The following is a 21,051-nucleotide window of genomic DNA, read 5'->3' on the forward strand; positions in this document are numbered from 1 at the left end:
TCTAGGGAAGAGCAGGAGGTATGTGTCTCTTGGCAGGAGCAGCAATGACAAAATCTTTTGGGTTTTATTTTTTGAGTCATGAAATATGCTGACATTATAGTGTTGCCAAATCATAGGAGAATTAGGGAAGACAAAGTGTATCACACTATGCTGTGTTTTGTCCACCAGTCTCTTTTTTTTAGTTGCATCAACTACTATTTAAAAACTCAGTCTTGGATTCCATGTGCATTCTTCATACTTCATAGCAGCAATAATCTGTAGCTCAGTATCAAACCCTAAAATAAAAAAGTGGGGAAAAAAGAACTTTTTCTAATGCTTCCTGTAATATGCATTCCTGCTCTAGTCAGCTATCTCTGAACTCCCTTCCCCACACATACACAAATTATACAGGCTATTTTACTGATCAGCTTTCATCAATGTAATTCCTTTCTGGTGGAAATATTCACAGCCTGAAGTGCAGTTCTCAAGTTTTATAGCACACAAACTATTCCTGTTTTCAGTGCTGTCAGATAATTTCTTCTTGCTCTAAACTCATTCTCATTCTAATTAGCTCTGTTAGTAATACATACATTAGGGGATTTAGCTAAGGGCAAAATACCATGGTAATAAACATACTATATCTAGATGTAAGAAATGGAGAATTCTTATTTACCTAAAAGCAGCTGTGAAGATTGGTGGGATGCATTTACAATTGAGCTGTACGAATCAGAATTTCCTGGGCTTTCTCAAACCCTGTTATCATGCCTCTGTTTCTTACAGTTAATGTATATAACCCCACTGTGCTCTGTTGGGAGAAAGAAAATCTTGAACTTTGGTATCACAGAAGGGAAGATGGAACACCAAGAGTTAGTTGAGACAGAATTTTGGAGTGCTTAGTTTTTGTCCAAGCAGGACATCTAGCATGCAGATGCCTTGCACTGCAAAATAGGAGTTGCTGCAGATGTTTGGGTTGTCATTCTTCACAGAGTGCTGTTAAGGGAACCTGCTCAGGTAAGGATTTGGAGAAAAGCTCCTTACTTTCTGAAGATGCCTTGTCTAACTTTTCAGAGTAGTGAAGTTAATTTTCTCTTGTCCAGTGAGGCTACCTACATGTTTGAACTGAAGAACTGGTTGGTAGGAAATAATTTCTCAGCTGCACAAATGCCCACTTCTGCCAAAAAGTATTGGATTAGAGCCCAGTCCTGGCCTGGGCTGTGGAGATGCCTTTAACCATCCTTCTTGTAGTCCTCAAATTCTGCTAAACAATTTTCAGAAGCTTTTAGATAGAAATGGCATCTGATACACTGGCAAGAAGAAAACCCAAATGTGAACAGGGATTCTTGATTAAAAGCATCCCAGCACCAGCTCTGTGTATGTATGTTCCAGTGAACTTCAAAAATGAGAAGATTCTTCACTAAAATGTTTTACAGCATCTGTTGGCACTCTGTACAAGGCCTTGCATGTACCTCTGGTACAGCTGTTTCTGATGCAACCTGGTAAAAATCAATGCTTGGCCGCAGTTGCAGCAAGTGTGTTTGTAAGGTCTGTGAAATACTGAGCTTCCTTTGGATCCCCTGGCACCTCACAGGAGGCTCTCAATTCCTTGGAGGCACCTGTCAACTCTACAAATCTCTGTGCAGTCACATTAAAATTCCTCCAGCATTCTGGGGGTTCCAAGCAGCTTTGATAATTTCCATTAGTAAGTTAGCTCCATTTAGCATTGTAGTTTGGAAACCATCTGCAAGTAATCTTGTTTAGCTGTATCACCTTGTACTGGGCAGGCTGGAAATAGAAATAATTACGTGTACCAGAAGCCAACTTTGTTATGTAAAATGGGAAAAAAAACCTCACCATCAGCACCACCACCAGCAAAACAGCCATTTCCTATTATTTTCCCTTGTAGCCATTAAAATTAGGCTGAACAGATTCCATGACTTTTGAATGAACATGGGCTCATTTCAGAAGAGAAATATCCCAAATTTTGCCAAGTTTCCTTTTGTCTTATGGGAGCTGGCTTCAGTGGTTAAGCACGGTGATAGCACATGGTACATCCAGCCATCTCACAGTGGCCTTCATAGAGGAAAACAAGCAGTGGGTGTAGGTCAAAGGGAGGGCAGGAAGCACAGGCATGGCTTGGAAGGAGAAGGAATGAGAAATAAATGAAGGATTGTAATGCAAACAGAGAAACAGAGGAGGTCTCCAGGGATAGTTTCAGTCTTGAAGCTGAAGTAATTCATCTTTGTCAGAGAGCTCTGCTCTGGCAGTGTCTAGGTGCTGAATCATACTGCTCCTCACCCAGTATCCTGCAAGGAATGTTGCCAGCCCTGGCTGCTTTTGTTGAGAGGAGATGTCCATGTCTGATCAGGTGCCTTTGTATAAAGTGAATATGCTGAACTTTCTGGAAACAGATATTTTGCAGCAACAAAATTGATTGTGGTTGCCACTTCAAAGCACTGCACAGCTCATGTAAATGGTTTAGGAATTCAGCTTCTGTTTTAATTATTCCCACATGCACCTTACTCTGCATGCCTTGTGCCCATGTGTGTAGGATTAAAATGCAGATAGCTGCAGGTGATGGCCATGGGGGCCCTCACAGGCTTGGATTGCCCTGACCAGCATCAGCTGGGACCTCACAACCTCCAAACAGGGGCTCTTATTCAGCTCCATCCTTTAGGACTTTTAGCATTTTTTAAGTGGACTACAAGGGTGGTTCCTTCTAGTCCTGCTCCTGAGTTGTTGGAGGGATTCCTTGGGCTGCTTTCTGATGTGAGCTGTGTCATGCTTGATGTGCACTTGGGTGACTGATGACCGCCCTACTTTGCTCACAGTGAGTTCCCCTGTTTTGCTTATTATGAGAAGCCTCATCTTTACAAGCATTTCCTGATATTAACATGATTTTTCCTGTTTTAGAGAAATGCTTTCCCGAAATGTCTATAGAGACTCTATGCCTGGGGACACATTCTTTGTGTAACACATGAGTTAAGAGTATAGTTAGTTTGTTCTGGAAAGTATAGCTGCTTGGTGACTCAGCTGCTAGAAAGCACTGATGTAACATTGGTATTTATGATAAATTAATGTTGCCCTGGGTTTTAGAATAAAACAACTACTTCTATTCACGTGTAGTTTCCAAAAATAATCATGTTAGAAGGCTTTGATGGCTGCGGGATTTTCTTGTGTTTCTTCTCCGATTCCAACCATTTTCAGAAGTCAGTGGGCAGTTTACTTGAAATTATTTATTGACACCTTCCCTCTATAAAGCTAGTAAATATCTAATCCAATAAACAAGCTGACATTATTATAGCTACAAATTTGAACTGATCTTGGTCATATAACCTGTGGTTCCGGGTGGTAAATATGATCATTACCAGAGGAAGGGTGGAGGTGTTCCCTGGCAGAAGACCCAGAGATGTCAGGGGTTTGATAGGTGTGGCATCACCAGGGTGCCTGCACTGGTGCTGGGTGTGTTCAATGTGCAAGCAATCAGTTTCTCAGAAAGAAAAAATTCATCTCCTTTCTACTTAATATCATAATATCCTTGAGGTTAGTTGTGGACAGGTGAAGAGGGCTGGCAGTCCCATTCCTCAAGCTGAGGAGACAACAGGGACATTTACTCAATATGAACTGAAATGTGCAGAACTGCAGATTCTGAGCTGTGAGAAGACTTGTAATTCAATTTGTCTCCTTTGTGTTTAACAGCCTGAGCAATGATGAAGGTGGCAGGCCAGCTGTGGAGGATGGGTGATTGGATGCATGACTGAGGGGAGGCAAGGCTGGCTGCTAATGGGTGTAAGCAGACACCAGCAGAACAGGAGCGAGAGTGCCAGTCAAGGGATGCAGTAACAGGTACTGCGGCAATATATTGTGAACCTACAGGGCTTTTGCTTAAGACCTTGCAGGCATTTAAGTGGAAAACAGGTATTATTTTCCATAGGGCTACAGTGCCAGACAGGATTTTTATGAAGCATGCAACAGAGCTTCAGCATTCATATCTCAGTGAGTCAGAGGAGAGGTGCAGGGCAGTTAAATGGACATAATAAATAGAAAAGATGGAATTACACTTTAGGTGGCTCTGAGATTGCAGATACAGACTTGGTGTTTTAGTCTGATGAGGGAGTATCAAGCACTGTAGTGCCTAGTAGAAGAATAGAGGGTTTTCACCAATAGAGTGGTTCAGGTTAATGAAGGAAGCAGGAGGCTATTAGAATTTAATGTGCAAGTTTATTAGGCATCTAAATGGTGATTCATTAATAGCTGCGAAGGAAGATTAATATCATTCTATATGCAGTTAGATGCTCTCACTTGGAAGCCTCCCCTAATACACTTAATTAGCCTGAAGAGGGAAATTATGCTCCATGTGTACAGTCCTGTTGTCATTCCAGTCACTGAAGCAGCCTCCAACATAACACACATCCTATGGGGCTGCTGTGCTAAAAATAGCTGCCCACTGCTTACTGCTGCAGCAGAGGGCATGACTACAGATTAGACACACAGGCTCCTAAGGCACTCCTGGATGTGGAACTCTTGGTTAAAGCAGATGTGCACAGCACACAGCTGAAGAAGTGTGACTCTGAGCAATTAAAGCCTGTAGTGAGCTGTCTAGAGCATAGGAGTGATTTCCCCAGGTGGGAAAAGCAGCTTCCCACCTGGCTGTTGCCACACTTCAAGGAGAGGTGAAATTGAATTTCTGCTTAGATCAGGACTCGAGATGGCTCTGCTCTGCATGGTGTTTATATACCAAGCTATTCCTGAGTAACTCACCTCTAAATTAGTGTCAGCACAAGTCCTGTAGCAGGATCTGCTGCTCATCCAATTTAAATGCATTACCTTTCATGCACCAGCCTGCAGATACAAGGTATGGATTTTGTATCTCTCCCTCTTTAGGTCCAGCACAACAATTTAAACCTTTTGAATGGCAAGGGCCTGGGAGAAAGGATATGATGTGCAATGAAAAATACTGACTCCTTAGGCTCTCTTCCTTTGACTGTGGCCTGTATCCTAGGTTTATGTAGTCTGAGGCATTTATGTGAGCATAAGAAAAAGCCCTTTCTGAGAGCCTTTTAGACCAGGATTCCAAGTCCTTATTCCATTAAATATTCAGAGCTGAGGAGTGTCTTGTGATCCATTGTAACTATTATCATCAATAACCTTTCCTATCCTCTGGGTGGACACTATGAAATTCCCTGTTCAGAAGCCAAGTCAGGACATTCAAATCAGGATTAATGTTAAAAGCTGAAAGTGAGATAATTATTGTGTTTGTTTTCATCCTACTCTGTTAATACCAGTGCTGCTTAATCTTAGAGATGGCACTGGAATCTGATTTAAGATCAATATTTTAGGCAGCTGAGCTAAACATTAGTAGGCATGACAACTTTAGGAGCCAAAAGTTATGCAGAGTTTAGTTATATTAATAGGAAATTATATAGATGGGAGGGAGGGTGAAATTTTAGGTACAGTCTTCCTTCATAAGAATTACTATGTTCCTAAAATTATTGCCAACATAATGGTTTTAAAACAAAACAAGCCACAAATATTGTCTCAGCCTCCTGGTCTGGTTTTCCATATATTTCTATACATGCCATTATAGCAAGGCTTTTCTTAGGGCAATTTTTACTCTGAACAGTTTCATTATAAGAAGATATATTCTGATTTTTCTTTCCCCTGATGTTTGTATGGCTGTTTTTCTCCCTGCTGTTCTGCTGTCACTACCACCAAGAAGGCTGAAGCAAAACAGAGGAAGGAGAGAAGGGGGGAAAAACTAAATTTGAAATGCAGAGCACCATAAAACTGCATTAATTTCCTTAAATAGAATCAGGAGAAACTAGAAGATATTTTAGTATTGGGGTGGGTTTTATACCAATAAAACCTGCTGTTTTGAAAACCTGTCTTGCTGAGGTGCTCTTCCTGTTTCTGCTCCCCTTGCTGTTCACTTATACCTTGTTGAGATGTGGCTATAGAGCTTAGATTGACTTTTGGTTTTAACTTTTTGTGCCTCTGTATGTGTTTCAACACAGAGTTATCAATACTGCATTAGCATTCTTTTTGAAAGCTATTTAATAATTAGTATTGTAGAGGAGAATTTTCTAAAGCATAGTCAGTGGAAGACTATATGCCATCTCCTTTGTAGATCGGCATAGTAAAATTGTTGCCAAAATAGAGATTTTTAAAAAGGAAGATGTGCTAGCTGAGGCTACGAGCTGGCTACATTGACACAATATGATGTATTATATTCATGAGTAAATTTTAGGTGTTTCAGCATGAAAAGCTATTTTCTTCAAGTTTCTGAGTATGTCTTGACAAGACTTAGGGATATCTGATGCCCAACCATGTGCTAGTTTATTTATACATGCTGAACACAGAGGAGGACCATTTTTGGTAGGTTTTTCACAGAAAAGCTCATCTTGTCCCTGCTCTGTAAATGAAGCCTCTTTCTTGACTTGCTGAAGTTAATGGCAATCTTCCAAGTTTTCCTAGTTGTATTCAGGGCTGTTGCTGTTGACATTTGTTACAGGAAGGAAGGAGCATTCTTTTGTTCTTAGTAGCAAAGTTTAATCCCCTTTAAGAGCAAGAGGAGCTGACTGGGAGCAGTTAAACAACCAGTCTGAGGTCACACGCAGGGCTTGTGTGTGGTGTATGCAGTGGCTGAGCCTCCTCTGGTAACACCAGAATAAACTGGAGGTCCTGTTTTCCCTTATCTCCACATCTATTTTCAAAACCACTCCTTAGGTTTGCTTATCATGGGTTTGAAATTTATGATAATATAATAAAAATATGAGACTCAGATAGGAAAAGGACTTGGTTGTCCTTCCATCCTGTCTGCCAAGCAGAAATGGAGCTGAGGCTACTGGACAGGGCACAGAGCCAGGAGTGAAGGTGAAGCAAAATAAGTGGGACAGTGCCCTCATGGTGGGTCCCAGGCAGAGAGAGCAGAATGGACTGGGTGATGGTGACCAGGGCCAGCCAGGAGTCCAGCTGGATATGCGAGTCTGTTGTGACAGGAAGGTGCAGGGTTGGGAAATTAAATTATTGGGTCAGATTTGGGTGCCCAGGGCCATCTACAGCATAGCTTGGGCAGGGACCAAGAGCAAGGGCTTGTGCTTAATACACTGGAAAGTGCAGAGAGCCCCAGCAAAGCGTCTTCCATCTCTGCTCCCAGCAGTCAGGTCACACAGTTGGACCATCTCGGAGCCAGCCTTGAGCAGTGGCCCTCTAAGGGGGAGGAGAGGCTGCAGTTTTGTTCTTCTTAACACTAGGAACAAAACTTTGACCAGAAGGTTGGTAGGGCCATCTGTTAACCGTGTGGATAAGGCTGCTGCAGAGACAATAACTTGTGTCTGCTTACTGTAGGAGAAGCTGGGGAGATTCCCTATTCTGTTCTTTTTAGCAATGATTCAGCAAATCTCCAGCCTGAAATTTGAGGTAATTCTGGAACAGGTTGAGGTACAAATAAACAACATGAAAATTAGCAGATTGCCAGGGCTGGGACTAATCACCCAGGTGTTCTGGAGGAGCTCAAGGGTAGGCTGAAGAATGATCTCCTGAATTTGAGAGATGGATAGTAAAATAGGAAATGAAATTTGGTGCATGTCAATGTAACTCCTGGGTAAAATTAATCCTAACTTCACATATAATATTCTGAGCTAACACTTTGTTATTCTTATGTAAGAGTGGAACTGTGGGTTTGTAATAGTTTCATGAAACCATCAGATAGTACACAGTAGCATTGGAATAAAAGAATAAAAGATTAGATACTATTACTTTGTGGAAAGAGAACAGGCATAAAAGAGTCTGACCCCCCCCCCCCCCCCGGTCAATGCAGTTTTGATCCTCTCGTCTCAAATATATCACAGCAGAGGAAGTCTGAAGAAAGGTAATTCATTTGAGCAAAGGTATGAGATGATGTCTTACAAGGAGCAGTTAAGTAGGAAATTTGCATTGTCCTTTCCCAAGGATGGGTGGATGATGTGATAGAGATCTACAAAATCATGAGTGACAGAGGAGACAAGAACTTGATTTCTTGTTATTTCTTCTTGCATGTGAACTGTGGCCCATCAAGTGACACTAGTGGGAGGCAGGTTCGGTGCAAACAGGAGGTGGCTGTTCCCGGGAAGTGAATGAGGCTTGTTGTACTGGCTGCCAAAGGATGGTTTGGACAGGAGCCTGGAGAAGTGTTTGGAATAGAGCTTCTTTGAGTCTTACTATCTAGATAAACCACAACAGGCTAAAGTAGTCCCTTAAGGCTGGGGTGAATGTTAGTGTGAAAGTATCTGCCAAGTGGCACTTGTTTTTTACTTCATTTACAGACACTGTTGGAGACAGAAAACTGAACTAGATGGACCAAGGTATACAATGCTACCTTTACTGTGATTTAGCTCCTATCTTTACTTTTTACTTTTGAAGTAAAAAGTCTAAGTTACTGTTTTAAATTCAAAGCACATCTGTCCTAGGCATGATGCAAGGTAGTCATATACTGCCATGAAAATTCACTATTTTGTCCTTTGATCTCCCAGATCTTCAGAAAAGGTTTGACAGTGTGCAAATCTTCAGGGTATAATAGCAGTGTTAGAGATGAAACAGAGGACCTTGTCTAATGCCAGCTGTCCAGTGAGGAAGGTCACCAATCCAATGGCAAGCCTTCCAGCATGAGAATACTGTGGTTTTATTCTATGAAGACAGAATGCTGTCTTCCTGTTCATGTGAAGCCTGCTTAAAGTATTTGTTCCTTTCCATCCTTCTGCTTTTGTGTTTTGAGGGAATTTGCCATGAGTGGTTTCCATGGTTACGGGGATACGGCTGCTCTTGGAGTGGGAAATCTGCAGAGAGCAAATAGAAAAACCAATTGCATCTGGGACAGGGTAAATGTGCTTTGTATCCTTAATGGTCATTCTGGCCCAGTTGGAAGCTGATATGAAATTGGAAAAAGAGATGTTATTCTTAACCCCCTTGTCTTACTGGGAAATGTAGCACTCTCCTTTACCATTAAGTCTTAGATTGCTGAAAGCCCTCTGATTTCTGTGGTCCCTTGAGTACTAAAGGGCAGGAAACAGGCTATGTTGCAAAATAGCTACTAAACCAAGTTGTGCAATTTTCTTGTGTAAGAAGGAAAATGGGTTTTTCTCTCTTATTAGAGTTGTACACTTCCATTTTGTTTTTCCTCCAAATAAAATGGAGGAAAATGCAGGAGCAATGGTTCTCCCCTTGTCTTTGCACTCTTTGGCAGCATTGTCAAAAACTCATGCCTCTGACCAGCTCTGTAGGGCACTTGGATGAACCCAGGAATAATGCTGGGCACATCCGCAGGGGTGCAGGGCATGCACAAAGATCTTCTTATGAAGTAGCTGCATTGAGACAAAGTTTGTGGTAAACCTGAAGCCAGCCTTGTCCCATGACTGGCACTGAAGAACACACTGCCTCTGCTATAAAATTTGAGAAGGCCTTGCCCACAAATACAGAAGGTGAATTAGCATGTCTTTCTGAAAAGGTCAGTACAGAGCCTCTGCATATGCTTGTAGCCTGGTGGGAGGAGCTAGGAGATAACTGAGCCACCCTTTAGGAAAACTTTTTATTCTGGAGTGGTAATTGCCAATCAGGTAACTTTGGTTAAGGCCTTCTTACAAGACCTGACTGTAGGGAAGAGAAAAAGCAATAAACAAAGCAAAATCCTACATTAGAAATTAAACTTGGTGGCTTCTCTTGCTCTCTTCCTCCACAGATTTTAACTGTAGTTTTTTGCCACTTTAATGCAGAATCACTTATCTGAACAAGCATCAACACAATTTTCAAGGTGAGTGCAGCTGCATCTCGTAGATGCTGATAGAAACACTCGGGGGACAGACTAACTGATGCTCCAGACAAGACTATCAAAGGATTTATTCTAACTTGTTTTATTGTCATTAATTGATAGAAATCCTTCAGTTAACTACATTAGTGAAAAATGAGCCTTTTGGCAAAATACACACCAAAATCCACCCCATTTTTAAAATGTATTTTTCTCATAATGCCTAAGTTGCAGATACTTTGCAGTCTTTTTGTTTGCAACTTCTACAGTAGATTTCTGCAGTACTTAAGAAAAATAAAATGAGTTTTTGATAGAAGAAGCATCTAGCCATTTAGGGAAGCTTACCAAGCAATAGAACATTGCAAATGGCAATAAATATTCAAATCCCAAAGCAAGATATTTCCAGGCTTCCATATTCCAATAAAATGATTAAAATGAATGCCTTGCTATTTATAGAGGGTGCCAGCTTAACACCATAAGATATTCATATTTATTAGCATGCTCTTGTACTGCTGCCAGTGCTGAAGGGTTGAGGGACTGCTTGCCATGATGGATGGCTTTCAGCCAGGCAGAGCCTGCTGCTGATGCTCAGCCACCACAACAGCCACCTGCCAGCCATGAGGTTCTTCTGACAGGGCAGCAGCCCCTTGATGGGGAGAATTTGTGGCTGATATTTGCTGGTGTTCTGAATCCCCTGACAGATAAGCCCATGATATAACTTTTTAATGCTGCTGGCAGTCATAGGGCACAGCTGTAGCTACATGGAATTTGGAGAGAGTTTTGAGATGTGCAGTAGTAATTGTGTGTGTACCTCTGTCAACTAGCATTTGCCTGGCTCTGTGGTGTTCTATCACTTTTACTTCACAAAAATAACCTCTTGCATCTTTACCTTCTTTGATAGTCATGCAGCAGTCCCAGAAAAATGTGGGGCTCTTCTAGTTCCACAAAAATTAAGCTGGATCTTCAGGAACTGATGGTGGAGGGTACAAAAAAAAACCCCAAAGGAGCAAGCCAGAAATACTTCTGCAAAGCACAGTTTATTGTAGCTGGTTCTTTTTCACCATAGTACTCTGAGAAGAAGTTCTGCCAGCTGTGTGTTAAATGAGATGAGTAACATCTGCCTCACGCTCATTAAACATCACATACATGATACCCTCTGCAGAATCTGGTGCTAATTAGGCTGTGTAATGAGAGTTATTCTCCTTTTAATTAATGTGAGCAGGGTAGATTTTCAGTAATATCTAAGTGAGTGAGAAGCTTACATCTGCTTTGCCAAAAGCAGCTTAGAGAAGCATTTCACTGGACTGAAATGTCATGCAAGCAGCAGTAGCAGTGGCTGTTCTTTAAACTGGGCCACAGGCTGCACTGGAACTGTTGATTAGCTTAAATCTGTTAATTCTGCTGTAGGGAGCTTAGTTACCAGTGGGGTGATGTGGTGGAATTCCTTTCACTTTCCTTCCTTTCTTCTGTCTTGCTTTCTCCCCTGATACACAGGTGGCTATTCTTGAGAAGTGTTGTACTTGAAAACTGAGTCTTGGGCAACAGCCAAGGTCTTGATCCAGCTCTTAGTGCAGCAAGTGGAAAGATGCCCATTTATGTGAGAATCTTCAGATGGCCCATGACAAAAGATTTAATGGAGCCTTTTTTAGTAGTCAGGTTTGCTCTGACTTCTTGGTCTGTGTAATAACTTTGTCTTCTAATGTGTGCAGTTCATAGTCTGACACAGATAGCCTTTTGCAGGGGACAGGAAAAAGATGTTTTTAAAATAAATTCATGTAAGAGGATAGAATATAAAAAAATAAAGATAGTGTAGAAAGTAATCTTACCCCTAAGGAGTTTCAGCTGGGCCAATATCAAAGATTAGGAACAGGCCTGACTTTACCAGGCCACAGCTGTAACCAATGAGAAGAAGAGTGCTTAAGAGTGGAGTGGCTGGTTGAGAAGGGAACTCGAGTCAGTGGCTGCTTTGTGAAGAAGAGTCAGTGCTCAGAGGACCACCAAGAAGGTATGAAAATTTTGCAATAAGGAGACAACAGTATGGAACCCCTGCAATAAGATGACAACAAATCTGGATATGTGGAGGTCGAGACTTCTGTACAACCCATAAAAATCAGTCTTTAGGAGAAGTAGTAGAGGCAGGCCTTCTAAAGGCAGGTCAAACACAGGCTCAAGGAGCAGTTATTAAATAATGATAAAAAATTGCTCCATTAGAGCCACGAAGGATCTGTACCATCCATGTAGCAACATTGTCAAGGATGCAGCTTAACAGTGGGAGATACAAAGGTCTGGCTTTGCCAGACACAAACTTGTCCCCACTTCCCTGCCAAAACCTATCCTATAACTCCATTTCTAATGCACGGCCTCCTTGTCATGGGAGCTGGGGAAAATTCGTGCATTCTTGAAGTTGGGGATCCCCACGAGGCACAATTTAGACCATTTAACCAGGAGCCAGTGAAGTCAAGACAAGCTCTAAGTCATAGCTGAGAGGCAAGATGGCATTTCTTGGGAGAGGCTGGCTTCAGCAGGAAGTAAGATCCCAGCTCCTGCAGAACCCCTGAAAGAAGACCTTGTGTTGCCCTACCCTGCTGCAAGCTTCTCCCAGGATCCTGCTACTGTGGATCAGGCTGCCTCCTCTGCCCCTCACTGCTCCAGGCAGCGGCACCTTGTCCCTGTGCAGGAGGGTTGGAATCTGCTCCTGCAGTTCCCATGGGTGCTCAGCAGCTCTCCTGCAGCAAGGGGCAGCACAGCCCATGGGGCTCACCCCAAAGTGGAGAACTCCTGGTCATCCCAGGGTTCACAGAGATGGATACACTGTGTGTGGGCTATGGGCTGCTGCTGGGCAATGAAGGTAAGTAATCTTTTGCAATCAGTTAAAGAGTCAAAAGGCTTTGAGCTGAAACCAGGTGCTGAAGCAGAGCTGAACATGTCTGGTGCTGAGCTGATGGGGAAAATTGCAAAGGCATTTCCTCCCTCTGACTTCAGCTTTTTCACTTAAGTTACTACATTTGGTGAGGCTTCAGAAGCAGCAAGCAAATCCACAGAGGTAGAGCAGTGGTGCAAATGTGTCAAAAATCAGCTCTGCAGTGCTATTCTCATCTGATTTTTATTGAATATTGTGGAACATGTGGCTATTGTGTAATAGATAGGAATTCAATTACTAGTAAAGGTAGTCCAGCCTGTTTTGAAGAAAAAAAGAGCTTCTGATGCTGTAATAAGGATAACTAATTTCCAGTTTAAGGTAGGCTTAGAAGAGCCTGGCTACACAGATCTAGCACGTACATTTAGAAATAAATGCCAGAAAAAGCCCTGATGTGTTATGTTTCAAGTGAAAAGGATGTAACTCTGTTCAAAGGAATCATAGCTACAGTTTTGATTTGATCTACCAGCATTAGCTGAGTATATGTTCTCCAGAAAATAGGTCACAGCAAGAAAGGCAGTCAAATTTAAAGACAAGAAATATGAGTGGTAGTGACTAGGGAGATTAAGGTGTTCAGTGGTAGAATGGCACTACATGACAAACAGCCCTCTTTCAGCTGGGCATAAATATTAATGCCTTCCACATTCATGCTAGACAGAGCCTTTTATTAAAACCTACTACATAAGAAAATTGGAATCTGCATTTCTTAGGTTGGAGGCTTTGAGCCTACTGTGGCTGCCTAGTAGGAAAAATGTAAAGCTGTTTTTGTAAATGGTCATTCTTTCAGTTGTGAGAGTGGGGAATTCCAAATCCAGTTTGACACATGGCTTTTCAGGGCAATAGCTTATTAAATAAATATAAAATAAACACTTAGATCACTTCCTTGCTGCAGGTATCCATTTGTTCAGTAGTTGCTTGCCATTCTAGCTTGCTCTCCAGCTTTCTGTGCCCATGATGTGAGAATAGCCAGGGCTCTTGCTTGAATGTTCCCCTTTCCTAGCTAATATATTATCTCAGCTGTTTAAGAAATATAGTTTTGAACATTTTAGGTGATGTACTCAATATTGTGATTACACCTTGTTCTTGTTTGCAATTATACCATCAAGATTACAATGTGGCAGTCTGGGAAGAATCCACCATGCCATTCTTAGTGGTGTAGTGCTGTTACTAGGGAAAATTAGTTTAGGATTGTCCTTTTCTAGTGTGATTAAAGGAATTAAATGCTTCATAAAGTCAGATACAAATATTTGAGATAAACATATGTAGGCATACATGTATATTGGTGTGTATGTATATATATACAGACATTTATATTTGAATATTCACCAATGTTTCCATATGCTGAACAAGGCTTAGACTTTAAAGGAAGATTTTGAAAGTTTGGATACAGTTTCTGGGCAAGTACTTAAATCAGTAATTTCATTACCTCTGTCCCTGTTTGTTTCTTGGCTGCTTCTCACTTTTCATTCTTCCCTGTGGAAGGGAGCTTAAGACTCAACCAATACACTTAACATCTTTCCTCAAACATGAGACATTGAGGCTGGGGCCTGATGAAATTTCTCAAAGGTATTGCTTTTGCTGAGGTTGTTTGTGCTCTAACATGAAGCAATAGCAGTGTGCACGAGGGCACTTAGCTATCAGGAACTAGCCTGGAATTTAACAGAGAAATTTAGAGAAAAATTGTAACCTTTCATCAAGAAGCAAGGCTGTTTTTGTAGTCTTCTACTGGCTGATGGCTCTTTATTAGATTAGATTGGTAATGTTATTATGGAAGGAATTGGCCTTCGTGATAGCTTTAGGACACTGTGAATGTAATGGGAGTTGTAGGAGGAAAAGCAATCATCTCATTGATTCAAGTAATCAATGAAATAATTCTATTCATTCCGGGTGCTTCAGTGATAAATATGACATTGTTCTCTCCACAATCTACCAGAAACAAGTATTTTTGTGAGCATTATTCAGTCAGAGGTTTTGCAGTATGTCATGCTTCTTATGTTGATTCCTGGTGCACTCCCAAATTCTGGTGTGCCTGTGCAATAGCTGATTTGGGATGGTCATGAGGAAATGCTTGCAGAAAATGCCTCTTCACTCTGTGCAGGACTAGAGCTTTGGTGTTTAAAATAATTTGAATAACAATGAAGATTAGTGTCAAACTGAGAGATGAAAAGGGGTTTACAACCTCCAAAATGCAAGATGGCCTGAGGATGATGCAAAAGTGAGCTAAAAAGGAGACCTGTTCTGAGAAGTCCACTTCCAGCTCTCCAGGCAGAGAAGTCAGTGGCAATCTCTGTATGCTGGAATCTGCGACCAATTGCTTGTCCTCAAAGCAGCTGTCCTGAAGGTGGGGAAAGTAGGCATAGGAATGGTGATCTTGTATTCTGGTTTGCATCCAGCACACAAGCACTTTATAGGGAAGGCATAGGAGTGCTACAAGAAAATGCCTTCTTTCCCCTGAAATGTAAAGAAATCCCACTGGATTCCAGAGATAAACCACTGTCATGGAGATATTTACAAAAAATCCTTTTGACAGAATTTTTTTCTCCTGAGAAGCTGAGATGCCTCAGAGGAAAAGAAAAACAATAATTATCTGCTGCTGTGGAATGCAGCAGGTGCATCTTTGATTGGTCCATATGAGTTGTTGGTACTGGATGGCCAACCACAGGTCCAGCTGTGTTGGGACTCTGGTCAGTCTCACGATTTTATTATCATTCCATTCCCTTCCTTGCTAGCCTTCTGATGGCTCCTTTCTTTTTTTATAGTGTAGTTTTAATATATCATTTTCTTTAATATAATATATATAATAAATCAGCCTTCTGAGACATAGAGTCAAGGTTCTCATCTCTTCCCTCATCCTGAGACCCCTGTGAACACCACCACAAGCCACCCTCCTACAGAGGTCCTATATTGGACCAAGCCAGAACAGTTCTTTAGAAACAGTTTTCTCTCTTAATCTTACCAGCAATTTTAATTCATGCAGGCAAAAGAGTTGGCATTTGCTACTAACATTGACAAGATATTTCATTTATTACACTGATTCTCAAAAGCAAAACCAAATAAGTCCCTTTCCCTGTGTTTTGGGTTTTTTGTTGTTGTGGGGTTTATTTTGGCTTTCTTGATAGCCTATCTGTTCAATAATTTAATGACTCATTAAACATGTTGGAGGCAGAAACCATCATACTGTACTAAAGCTAATACAAGTCAGTCCTTCCTCTTGGCCAGGACATCATAAAAACTGCAAAATACTGATGGATTATTTGGAATACGAGTTTCCAAAGAACAACTCTGACATTTTCTGTATCCTCAGAATGACTCTTTTGTGCTAAGCAAAATGTTACAAACACACACTGAAACTCTCATTTCCTGATACCTACTTCTGAATGTTCTAAATACTTTCCCAGCTTTCCCTTCCCCTTAGCTGTTCTCATTTGCTGTTCCCTACTGAATGGCAGGTTAACAATAGAAGAAAGGACAGATGAATTGTCATAGGCTGTTGTCTAGAGAGTGTTTTTAAACAAAGCTTAGCTGAGAATTAAAATCCTCATATATCATGTCCACATCTACAGAGACGTGTCCAGGAGGGTGGCAGCTGCTGCTGCAGTCTGAGACGACCTGGATTGTTTGGACATAGGTAAAGCTGAAAATCACCTTTCAATCAATAGATCAAGCTGGATTCTTGATGGATATGTTAAACTGCCATTTTTGGGTATCTTATGAGACTATGGAGAGAACCAAAGTAAGGTACTTCAAAACTCTAGTGGTTTTGAAGGGGTGATCTTCATGGAGAAAGCTAAATGCTTGAGGTATTTTCTTCTTTTTCAAAGCTAAGATATATTTACTCTGTGTGGGTTGTGTTTCACTGCTTTGTTGCTTTAAAAAAAGATTTCATCAGTGTATTTAACAATGTTATCTATAGCTCTCATTCAAGGATCAGTGCATAGACACAGAGCTGAGCCATACACTAATGTACTGAGGCAGTCTTTTGCTATTTCAAACGTGTTTATAGATTGTGAGGAAGAAAAGTCTTGAAAAAAGAAGCTTCTAGGTTTTTATGGCTATAAACAAATGATCATATAACTAGGGTCTGAGTATGATGAAAAGGTTGCTAGTGTTTTAGGGGGAAAATAATTCATATTTGTAAAGAAAAAGCTCCTAAAATTAGTTTGACGTTCACCTACAGTTTAATTTATGTGATTGACACAGAACAAAAATAAGGATGTAGTGCTGTTCTGGTGAGTTTTCTAGTTGACAGCAGTCTGGGGCGAATTGCAATTGCTTGAGACTTGAAGTAGCTTTATTTGAACTAACTTCTACCTGTCATAGAAAATCAGTTTGGAAACCCCACTCCTTCTGATCACTAACCCTGTATTTTGGGATTTGGAATGGCTATGTTTGGAGTACCCTCAGCCAGCACCAGGGTAAGGAGCTAATCTGGATCCAGGTGTGAATGGGAAGATAGACTGAGGGGTGGGGAGGGTCCCCAAGATCCCTGCAGCTTGTTCTTCTTGCTGTGTGGAGCAGATTGGACCCGCAGGTCTGGAAGGAAACCCTCAAAGTGATCTTTGCTAACAGAGCCCAGTGCCCTGGCCAGAGGATATAGGAGTCATTTTCTTGAGGTGCCTTGATCCCTCAGTTCTGCTTTGGGATTAAATATTTGTAGCAACAGCCACAGCAGCTGCTGCAGCAACTCTTTCTAGTACACCAAGCTGAACAGGGGGTATCTCCTCATACTGAAGAGGCTTGATCCTGTGGAGTTCTTGGGCCAAATGAAGCACATACATCACTCTGCTGCCTGTATGTCCAGCTGTCTAGTCAGAGCATGATGGTGTCTTCCCTGTCAATGCCTGTTTAGAGAGGGGACAAGCCCATCAGCCCACCTGTGTGTCTTTTATGGCTCCAGATTGAAGGCTGGTGGCAATTTAACAGCTTGTGTGCCTGGACATGTTGTCCAGCATTACATGATTGATTGGCAGAGTATATTCTCTGGATTTAATTTACAGGGAAACCAGAGCAGCAGATGAAATAATAAAGATAGTTGGGTAAATGGGGTTTCTATTTACACAGATTTCTTCCCCCCCACACTGAACCTTGGCACTTTCATGGAGTTGCTCTGCTTGGACTTGTCTGTGCCTAGATCTGGCTGCATGAGGCTGCCTGTGTCTCAGACCACAGCTCATTCCCTTCATCTTCCTCATCAATATAATTTGGCATCTGATTGGTGAAATCAGTCAGCCACTGGCTTGCACCAGTTGTGGTTTTGATGTAGTGGTGCATGAGGTTAAGTAGTTAGTACCAAGGAAGGCTTGTTGCTGCTGCACATTCCAGTCAGGGATTTACTTTTTTATGGAAACTGTTTTAAAATTCTCTCACACAGCACTAGAAAGTGTCATTTCTTCCAGAGGTATGATGAAAAGTTAAGTAGGTCATTTTTTATCCTGAAGATATAAAGCTTGAAAATGAAATCTCCTGAAATAGTATCCACTTGGTAAATCTAGCAAGGGGTATTTTTGTCACTGCTTGATGATGCCATCAAATAAATATAATGCTACTGCAGTTTGGGATTACTCTGTGGCACTGGGTCACTGTTGGCTCTTGCTTTGAAGCAGGCTTTCAGTGATGTGAGCCTTCAGCAGCAAAGTGAAAATATTGTGAAACTACAGTTGGTCTTCAGTGACTTTGGAGATGAGCTGAACATGTGTGTTCACCTCCTGCTCTGTGTTTGCCTCACTCTTCCTTGTAAAAGGAACAAAGGCAGAGCAAATTGCAAAGTGGATTGAAAAGGAAGCCTCTCATTTGACTAGGAATAGCCTGAGTTGCTGGCTGCTGAGCAGTCTCCCCTGGATCCCTTATATCCCCATGGTCACTTTTTTGTGTTATGTGCTACCAAGATCTGAATGCCTGGGGATGTGCTGTTCAAATCCAGCTATTTAAGGAGCAATATAAAAGCTTATAGAAATGTTCTTTTTTTCTTACTTGTGATACTCTTCTGCTGAGTGCTCTTCAGGAGCACACAGAAGGCACAAAGTGTTCCTCTTCTGAAAAACAACTTGTTTAAGTGTTTATCCTGACATTGTAATTCAGGTCAGAGAAGGTTGGGCTTTGCTTGTGCTTTCAGAATCTCTGTTGCTTGTAAATATGACACTGTTTGTAATCTTTCAAGCTACATACATACACATATGCTAAAGTGTATGCATGCATACACTTTGTCTTTAGAAATAAATGCCTCCTCTCTCTGCCACTACCTATTTTTAGGGTACATTTTCCATACATTCCAGGCTATGGCATTTACCAGCTCTTGTCCCTGCTATGACAGAGCTGCACTCAGAGTTGTGCCTAGGATGGCAACAAAACATTCCAGCTGTTCCTAATTTTCTTTCACTGAAATAATTCATAGAGAATTAAAGTTGATGGTAATTGTGGGTGGGCAGATGGGGGATTGTTGGTCACCAGGGCTCCCATGAGACCTGACAGGTGTGTTGTGTTCCCTTTGCATATTAAGTGGTCATAGCTTAAAGCAAAGACAATTCCTGTCTGCATTTTTGTTAGGGCTGTGCCTGCCTCTGTGTGGCACTTCCTCTGTATTCCTAGTACCTCTGGCTTTCTGGCTGACCACTTGTTTCCAGGAGCTGCCCTCCAGATGTACAGACAGCTCTGTCTTTCACCTCTACATCCTACTATATGCTGAGGTTTGTGTTGCAGTAACCAGAGCATGTTCTCCTAGAGCGAAAGATAACTCATGACAGCTTGCAAAATCCCTGCAGATATCTCTTAAACCAGATTGCCTGCTCATTTCAGTTTAAGCAAACACACAACACCACAAAGAGAAGGGAACTGGGTTCTTCTATAAGGATTAGAGCAGGATAAGAACAGGATTCTTCTATAAGTGACAGGTGCAATCCCACCTTCAGCCTCCACTGTGTTTTAATCTGTTCTCTCTGCTTGGCACTGTTGCTTCTGCTTCAGATCATGAATCCACAGGATCTTCTTTGGATCAGCACCCAGCCATGTTTAGGGCATCATCATGAAAGGCATGGTCTATCCCAAATATAGTTCCTGGCCTGCAGTATGACCAGTAAGATCCCTTGGCTCTTGTGCCTCAGTTTCTCTTGTGAGTAATAGAAATGGTGATGTTTCTCTCAAGAGCTACATGAATCTACGGGCAGGGAACACTGCAGTTTAATCAAATCTTATGGTTAGTCACTAAAATTTTGTAGACAAGTGTGAGAGGCAGCAGTAGGAGCCACTGGTATAATGCAGAGATTTCTAATTCCACTGGGTGGCAGCTGAGACTGAGCTTAGGTGAGGAATAATGCTTTCTCCTTTGGGTTGAATGCAGTGACTTTTTGCTAGAAGAAAGATCCAGAGCCAAGCCTACTGCAAGGTCCCAGTCCTGTAACCATCTATGATGGTAATTTACTTTGTGTTTACATTATTTGAATCCCCTATTTAATACAGACAGTAAAACAAGATCTTTTGAACCCAAAACCCCATCAAACCTGCTGGGTTTGGATTGCCAGTCATTTACAATTATTTTAAAGGCTTATAAACCCACGTCATATCAGCAGAAGTCCATCCATTTTTCATTTGATCTATTTCCTACTGCAGTCTGTTTGAAAACCAAGCCATGAGAAATCATGTCTCAAAACTGTGTTTGTTGAGGAGGCAGATAAGCAAACAAACCCCTTCAGTTGTGCAGGGGAGATCATATTGCCTACAGCCTCCTTCCTCCAGCTGTGTCAGGCCCTGGCAGAAACCAGCCATTGTATAAAGAGCCTCTGGGCCTGAAATGGCATTCTGGCAATCCTGTAGTGCTGCTGACAGACTGTTGTGGTGGCTGCTGGCCTGAAGGCATGATTCAAAGCCCTGTGCCATCTGGCATTACCAACACCCTCCACCACTGCTGCCCCCAGCATGAAACAATCTCTCAGTGGTCTCTTCCCACTGTCCATCTCAATGCTGGTCCCCAGGGAAGGATCTCTCTGGTGTCTGTTTCTTTCTTGGTGCTTTTGTACTCTTTGGACCTAACAAATGGATACCAAGCAGTGCAGGGTACTGAGCCATTTAGCAGTTGGGTCTTGCTTTTCTGTTCAGGAGGCAAAGAAGGAGGCTGCCATCATTCACTCCTGTGAATGATGGCAGCCTTATGAATTAGGCTACAAAGCTGTGGCAAGAACTGTTCAGAGCTGGTTAAATGCTGGATTGGTGCTTCAGGAATATCTGCTGTCTATGTCTCCAAGGGAAAATAAGTCTTATTATCCTTGCTTGCTGGCTTTCATCCTGTTTCTTGAGCATCTTGTCCTTTCAAGGAATTCTTACACAAGCCAAAGATTTCTTTGCATTTGGTTTTTTGGAGAAAAAATAACCCTTTCTCTTTTTCTCTGTG

Source organism: Ammospiza nelsoni, chromosome 1 (assembly GCF_027579445.1).
Source record: "Ammospiza nelsoni isolate bAmmNel1 chromosome 1, bAmmNel1.pri, whole genome shotgun sequence".
NCBI classification, from domain to species: domain Eukaryota; kingdom Metazoa; phylum Chordata; class Aves; order Passeriformes; family Passerellidae; genus Ammospiza; species Ammospiza nelsoni.